Raw genomic sequence first — 8,290 nt, forward strand, 5'->3', positions numbered from 1 at the left:
TTATATTCTAAACACAACATACAATATTTTAATTGACAAATTTATAATAAATTAAATTATTAACCAATCAAAATTAAAATAATTAAATGTCAATAAATTTAATACTTAAACACGGTAGATATAATACTTTTCCATATTACAAAAAATAAAAAATATTTCAAATAATTTTATGTGGAAGATAGAAAAAAAATCTGACCAAATAACCTACAATAAATCTATACACATCTAAAATCATTTATCTATCTTTCCAAATTGCTAAATCTAAGAGATATCAAAAAATAATGTATAGACATAATATCATTTATCTTCTAGATTGTAAATCTAAGAGATATCAAAAAATAATGTACAGACATAATATCACTTATCTTCTAGATTGTGTTATAGCAGTTATCTATAACAACTTTTCTTCGCATTAACTCTTGAAAAAATGGGCAGATCTCAAAAGTAAATTGGCAAAATAAATAGGCGGAAATCCATCACAACTTGGCACGTAATAGGAGCATGCATGTACTTCTTTAAAAAATGGGTCCATCACCGGTGCTGCCGCCAGGCATTTTTCAATAAAGTGTCTCATTTCTTGATTGGTAACCTTTTCCAATGCTGCAGGCCTTATATCACAACTCACCTTCTTATAAATTTGAGCAACGCTACGGCATTCACTATAAGGAATTTCTAAAGTAACCATCTCCAGCAAACACATGCCGAAAAAATAAATATCTACAAGCTCATTATAATCCTCCTCATATAATTCTGGGGCCATGAATTCCGGAGTACCGAGGACAGTGTGTGCACAACGATCATTTCCCAGTGTAGTGGCAAGACCCAGATCCCCAATCTTCAGAACGCCACTATTGCCATTCACAAAAATATTGCTGCAATTTAAATCTCTGTGAATTACACAAGGCTCATGATTATGAAGATAATGCAATCCTCCCAGTATCTGAAGTGCCCAATTCTTCAAAGCCTTCATGGAGACATGACGGTGCTTCTGGCGGTACTCTCTCAGAGTACCTGAGGTACAGACCTCGGTAATGAAATTCACATGACTTGTCTTTCTATCCAGCCATGCATTGTAGAGCATAATTATGTTCTTGTTCCTCAGAGATTTCAACAGACGGACTTCTGCATAGATCCTCTGTATGGAAGCATCATCTAGGTTTTGCAGAGGCACCTTGTTCCAAGCAACCTCAATACCTTCTTTCTGATCAAAAGCTCGGTATACCTTCTTCATGGCACCACGGCCCAGCAAATCTTCATAGCGACCATACCTACCAGTGGGATCCAGTTCCACAAAAGGTTCCCTGTCCTTATCACAGGTGTCATATTCTACACTAGGCATTTCTCTACCTCCTGTAAAGAAAACCCTAGCCCCAGAACTCCAAATTCGGTTCCTCTTCTAATTTGAATTTAATAAACAGAAACCCTTGCAGGGCTATAGGAAGACACAGAAATGGACATTTTCCCTAAATTCGGAAGACAAACAGACAGCAAAGACAGAAGACTTTGCTTCCTGTGGGATTACTGACGACACTGACAGCATTTTCGCTCCAGAGATACTGAAAAAACAGAGCCGCCAGATTCAGAAAGCTACCCAATAAATTGAAGTGTAAAAATTAAAATTGCCAGGCAATCTTAAATCAAACCAGGAAATCCAAAACCCTAGTTCTACACAGAAACAAATTCTGTTGGTAGAAAAGAAATCTCGTAAAACTATTTTGATAAACAGAATCCTCGAGAAATAAGACTCTGAGCAGAACCATTGCAATGCAGAGTTCGAAACAGAGATCAAGAAAAGCAACCTTATGAAAACAAATAGGAGCATGGAGAAAACATACCTGTCTATCTGTAACCACAGAAATCGCTGAGTCTGTTCTCGTTAACCGAAAAAATATTTGAGTCGATAACAGGCAGAGCACCCTGAGGATGTGAATAACAGACGTGTATATACCCAGAAATACCAGCTACGCATAAATATCTGTCTAGATAATTATGGGGACTGAATATTCCATAACTGAAAGAGCATTGACACGTTCAGAGTAACTCGTTGGTTATGAGCTTTTCCCAACTTCCTGGATTGCTTTGTTTTTTATGTGGTTTATTTCTAGGTTTATTTTGGTTGGTGATAGATTTTGATTTTCATTGAATTATTTTCTTTGATAAAACAAACAGATGAAATAGATGACATTTAGTTTAACTGAGAGATGGAATAGATTTCTCTAGATTGCTTTCATAAAATAAATAAAATTTAGTTTAATCGAGAGATAGTGTTTTTTTAAGAATATATAGATATAGATGAAATAGATTGATTCAAGATAAAATTTAGTTGAACTGAGAGTATATATATATATATATATATGTTTTTTTACAATATATAGATATAGATGGAATAGATTGCTCTCCTAAAATAAATAAATAAAAATTAGTTTAATTGAGAGATAGTGTTTTTTGAGTATATATATATATATATATATATATATTAGTAATTTTAATTAAAAATTTGGAAGAAATTTTTATAAAATTTGTTTAAGTTGTTTAATTTATAGAAATGGAGTGTTTTTAGAGATTTTTATGGTGCTGAATTTATTTATGGATTAAAAAACATATTTTAAATAATAAATAAGTCAATCTGAAAAAAACAATTTCATCTACTAGCTACATTGTGCCTTTATTTAGAGAAAAATGTGTAATTATTTTAAATTATTTAAATTTTTACAAAATTGAAAATATTTATTTACACTTTTATAGATTTTAGTAGACTTGAAATTGTTGTGTGAAGGCCCCTCCCTTGTCTCACAATGAAAAGAGTTTCATACATCTATTTGATTTTAAAAAATAAATTATTATTGTTATCATTATTATTAAAAGTTAATAGAATTTTCTAGATGTTATATGAATACAATGTAATCGAATTTATCACAACCTTAAAGTGGAAAAAAACAAGAAGAGATCATTAATGTTGATGTGATACAACTCTCTTTGTTCTTTAAAAGTTGAACAAAATGTTAGTTGTCATATTTTTTTATGGTTAATTTTAGTTAATTTGTATTGTACATTGCCTAGGTGTACATTTAAACATATAATGTTTGTTAAGATAAGGTATGGTATAACTTCTATGTATTGATGGATATGGATAAGTCGTTTAATCTTGTAACAAACTTTTTTTAATTATTGAAATATAATGATATAGAAAGTGAGAGTTCACATTAGTTTAGGTCTATGATAATAAAAAATAAATAAATAAATAAAATCATGATCTAGGTCGATTTGGAATTGGATGAAATCCCTAAGGATATTTTTCCACCTTTCAAGAATCTTAGATCATGATAAAATTGTACTCATGCATAATATTTGTTGTGAAATTCTTATATGATTGTAGTTAAAAAGAAGGCTTGACTACAGCGATATTACTTTACAGTAGCATGGATGCCAGGATCTTGGATGGAGTGGATGTATTATCTTGTCCATATCTAAATCTAGGCTCTTAATAAAATCAAATGCAAACACATAACCAACTTTGTATCTAATCAAATATGTGATGTAGCTTAACATTATGAGATTGTTGAAGCATGCAGGGGGATAATGAGTGTAGAGGGATCATTCAAGGACCTCAAGGAAATTAGAAAATAAAATTCACTTGGGGATTAGGCCATATATCTAATAATGAGGTCGAAGCCCTAGCAATGTATCTAGGAATCACTTTCTTAAAGAATATATGGTAGTGTGATATGGTGATTGTTGGAGACTCTCATTATTATAAGACCATTGAGCCAAAGAAGAGCTCCCTTCATCCCCACCTTCGCTTGCACATTTCAAAGATAATCTTACTCCTCCAAGCCTTTGATCGAGCTCATTGCTTTTAGATTAAGTAGAAATAAAACTCTCACATTGATCAAATAGCCTACATACACTGTATTTTTTAATCTCATTGACACAAATTCTCTTCTTTGCATTTTTTTATTTAATACCCAAGGATTTTTCATCTCATTGGAGCATTCATAGCCTAAGTACATCATTTTTCAGACTAGAAATTCATTCCTTAACATCATAATCACTCAACACAACAATAGTTTCCTCATACATTGAAAGGTGAGTTTCCTCATACATTGCACCTTTCATCCCATTTGCCTAACACCATTTCAAAATGAAGAGAAAGTGAGGATGATTTCCACTTAAACTAAGAGGAATTATGAGGAAGAAAGACATCCCCACCAACACAGTGCCCAAAGAGGGATTAGTCAACATATCCAACCCAAGAAGTTATTCAACCATCCAATAAGCCTAGATATTAAGGGGTGTGGTTCAATTCAAGATGAAGCTAACTAACCAAATCAACTATGCAACACAATGTTTAAGGGGTGCTACCCTCTTAAGGGCCCAACCTTCAACCAACCAACTCAACTAGGCAATCCAATGTTTGAGATGTGCCACCCCCTTGGGGTCCCATCCTTCTAGGGGCACCTACATTATTCTATCATTTAATCATGTGAGTTACATATAAAGGCATCTCTTTCTATCCTGGAGTTTGTGCATATCCATTTTATATTATTTTGTAACTTTTAGTGACATACATACCTAGATTAGGGTTTTTGAATTGGAGAATTTGTAAGTCTATAAGGCCTCTTGGATTCATTAATAAACTGAGGAAGTTTTTTTTTATCTTCTCCATTGCTTATCTACTTTTTTGGATCAACTTCAACTTCATCTTATGATTTCTTTATCTCTTCGATCAAATATAGTTCTGTCTTGTGGACTATTTATCTAGCTCTTGTTTGCAACTATCTATTTCTAATCAAGTGAAGCCATTGATTATGGCCCATATGGAAGTTTCTTCCATTTTAATGGGTTAGAGACATTAATTTATCCATTCTTTTATATTTTTCACATTTTCTCTTTAAGAAATTCACATAAAGTATTGAAGGTTACTTAGTGGTCCTTAGGGAAATGCAATTCAAACTTACCATGGAAACTTAGTAGACAAAGGAACGGAGGGAGAAAGCTAACTCTAAACTTGATGGCGTTGTCAGGAAAAAAGAACAACTTTACTTGAACATTGTTAAACATACTTTGGCTCCCAAAAGATTAGGAAAAAGAGGCTAAGGACACCTTTCTTGATATTTTTGATACATAAGACCTTCTTGTTTATCTAGTTGACTTTGTAGATCTCTCTCCTAAGGTGCTTGTTAGAAGTGCTTTCAACCATCAATATATAGAAAGCTCTTAAAGAAAATTAATCATTGCAAATGTTGAAGATGTGAAATATAAGTTAATTTAATTTACTATTTGATTAATAAACTATATAATTTTACTACTTTTTATTTGGTTAGATTGTAAAACATATCTCTACAAATTTGTGAGAAAGATAATTCAATCTATTTTGATAATATAGAATTGGCTAGTCAAATTAAACCTTCTACTTTAGTATGTTTAAGAAATGTATTTTTATTTGATAAATAAGATCATAGTTCGATTTGGAAAAAAAAAAGGTAACAAATAAAAAATAGTTTTTTTTTTTTTTTCTAAATAAGACTATTTCTATTATTCACATTAAAAGTGTAAAATTACAACATGACGAGCAAAAAGAACCAGCTGTCTAGAAGGGAAAGCAGCATGAAACAGAAAGTGTCCAGAGCATAGATGTTGGACAAGACCATGTTTTGCAGTCCCGCGCAAGGGATCCAGAGGAACACAATTTAGCCTTCCTGAGCTTACCAGATTTACAAAAAACCAAACATGATTGACCTCCACACAACAGCAGATACAAAAGATTGACAGTATTGACAAAAAGCCCTCGCTATTGGGCCGCATAACCTAAAAAGAAGCTGCAAAGCTTGGCTTAAACTTCAGGAGTCTCCTCCATGATCCTGCACCATCCACCGTCAGCCAGGTCATGGGCTTGGGCCTCTTCATTCGCAGTCGAAACCGGGGGCGCAGGGTCCATCATTGTGTCATTGATGTTGCGGGCCAGCGTTTCCATGTCTCGCGAGGAACCTGCAATTGGCATCAGAACTGTTCCCTGGTCCTCCCGAAGAACACTGGATTCGCCCTCTTCTTGGGCTTCCTTGAGAAAGAGCACAGATACATGGGCAATGATCCGAAGACAGTTCAAGGAGCAGTTGAATGTAAAGATTGCAGAGCCGAAGGAGGGCGAAGACAAGGAACCTGGGGAGCTGGGTTCAAGAAATTGATGGGCCTCAAAATGCTCCCTCTTCCGCTACAAGAGCGAGGGTGCTGACTCGAAGTAGCATCACCGGAAGAAGGGCGAGAAGGAGTTCCCCGAGAGGTGCCTCTGCGGCTGAGAATTCTTTGGCGGAGTCGAGGCATGACAGCAGAGACAGTGCCTTTATGGATTACAGAACAAACCGCCGGAGAGATATGTCTCAGACCAAACACACAAGCTATCGGGCAGGAGTGCGAAGCAGTAGCGAGAGTCGGAGAAGTAGATGAAGGCTTCAAGCTAGCTGAGCGAGAGCCCAACCAACACAACACAAGGAGCAGCAAAATAAACCCATGGTGGAGTCTGGTTAATATGCACCTTCCCTGCCTCGAGACCCTCCCACCATAACTGTGGCATTCATGGGAGCCGAGAGCCGAAACAAGGCAACACGTGCGGAGGTGAACAGAGTATTAATGTCACCAGCAAACATTCCCTTAAACCAAGTTAAACCCACCTGCTTGTGATCCTCCCTCCACATGGATCCGGCTCCGTTGTACAAGGCTGGCAGGTGGCGGCTTTGCTCAGCCCACTCCAGTCCCATCCCAATGAAAGCAGCCTTAGACACCCGCATCCGGGGAACAAATAAAAAATAGTTACTACGCATGAATTATTTATTTATTTAAATAATATCTGAGATATAAACAATAAAATTTAAATACATCAAAGTTTCTTAAGGATTAATGATAATTCACAAGGAAAAATTCATTGTAAATAATTACATATAATAAACCAATATAAATGGAAACAAGTAGTAAGTTTGTTTATTGATTTGATGAAGTTTTCTATTTCATTCATATAATCATATTATTTTCATTTCGATTTTATATATTAATTCCAAATCTCATATCACAAGAACAAATAAGAAGTATGATGACTTTTCTTTTCTCTTCATAAAAAGCAAAAGAGCAAATAGGGATATTTCCTAACTTTTGTTCCACATTTTATTTTTATTTTTTTTTATAATTAATTTAATTTAATTTTAAAATTTAAGTTGCTTCAATTCCCTAATTATTTCCATGTTCATATTTCTTTAATATTCTTTTGAAGTATTAAAGGTTTATGATTTGGAGAAAAAAATAATTTTTTTAATTAAAATAAATTTTTTAATAATATATATTAAAATTAAAAAAATTATTTATATAAATTTTAAAATATAAAATATAAAATAATTATTAAGAGAAAAAAATAATAATAATATACTGGGTAGCGAATTTCTAAATCCTACGTACATAGACACAAAATAATGTATTTTAATAATTATGGTAAAAGTAAATGTTTTTATTATATTATTTAAAATTTTATAAAAAAAATAAAGAATAATAATAATTAGAAATTATGAATACTGAATTTCTAAATCTTATTTACATGCATAAATTAAAATATATAATAAACATTAAATTTAATAATAATTGTATTATGAAATAGAAAATCATATATATATTATTAAATAAACCCAAAAAATATATATAATAAATAAATAATATATATCCACTTCTAATCTAACCTAAAATAAAATAAAATATATTCCATATATATTTGGAAACAAATTTAATATTTTAATAAATTATATATTTAAATCTATATCATAAAAGTATTGGAAAAGATGCATATTCATAAAATATTTGTTTGGATAATTACCTGGCCTGGATATCCCATAACGGAAAAACAATCACACATTCAAAGTGATTCTTTCGTTATGAGCTTTTCCAACGTATTGTATTGTTTTGGTTTGATAATGGTTAACAATGCGTTGAAAGGTATATTTTTATAAAATTATTTAAATGATTAAAATTGAAAATATTTATTTATATTTTTGTAATTTTATAGTTTATAAATTTTAGTAATAAATAGTATATGTAAGTGGTTTTTTGTTTTTCAAATAACTGTGTTTAATTTTATTGGGATATTATTATTATAAGTTTCTAGATGTTTTATGAATACAATGGGTTGGAAAAGCATAATTTTAAATTAGAAAAATTAAGGAATAGTGAAAGAAAAGATCATTAATATTGATGTGAAACAATTTTATTTATTTTTTATAAATTGAACAAGATATTATTTTTTATAGATTGAACA

At 32.1% G+C, this 8,290-nt stretch overlaps 1 pseudogene; it reads right to left on the minus strand.

Moving 5' to 3' along the window:
- Positions 1 to 412: 412 nt before the first annotated feature.
- Positions 413 to 1,339, minus strand: LOC149201285 (putative serine/threonine-protein kinase WNK11 pseudogene; annotated as a pseudogene).
- Between the last annotated feature and the right edge of the window lie 6,951 nt (positions 1,340 to 8,290).

The sequence above is a fragment of the Pinus tabuliformis genome, chromosome 2_1 (assembly GCF_031772625.1).
Source record: "Pinus tabuliformis cultivar Carrire ecotype Pingquan chromosome 2_1, CPIR1, whole genome shotgun sequence".
In the NCBI taxonomy this organism is placed as follows: Eukaryota; Viridiplantae; Streptophyta; class Pinopsida; order Pinales; family Pinaceae; genus Pinus; species Pinus tabuliformis.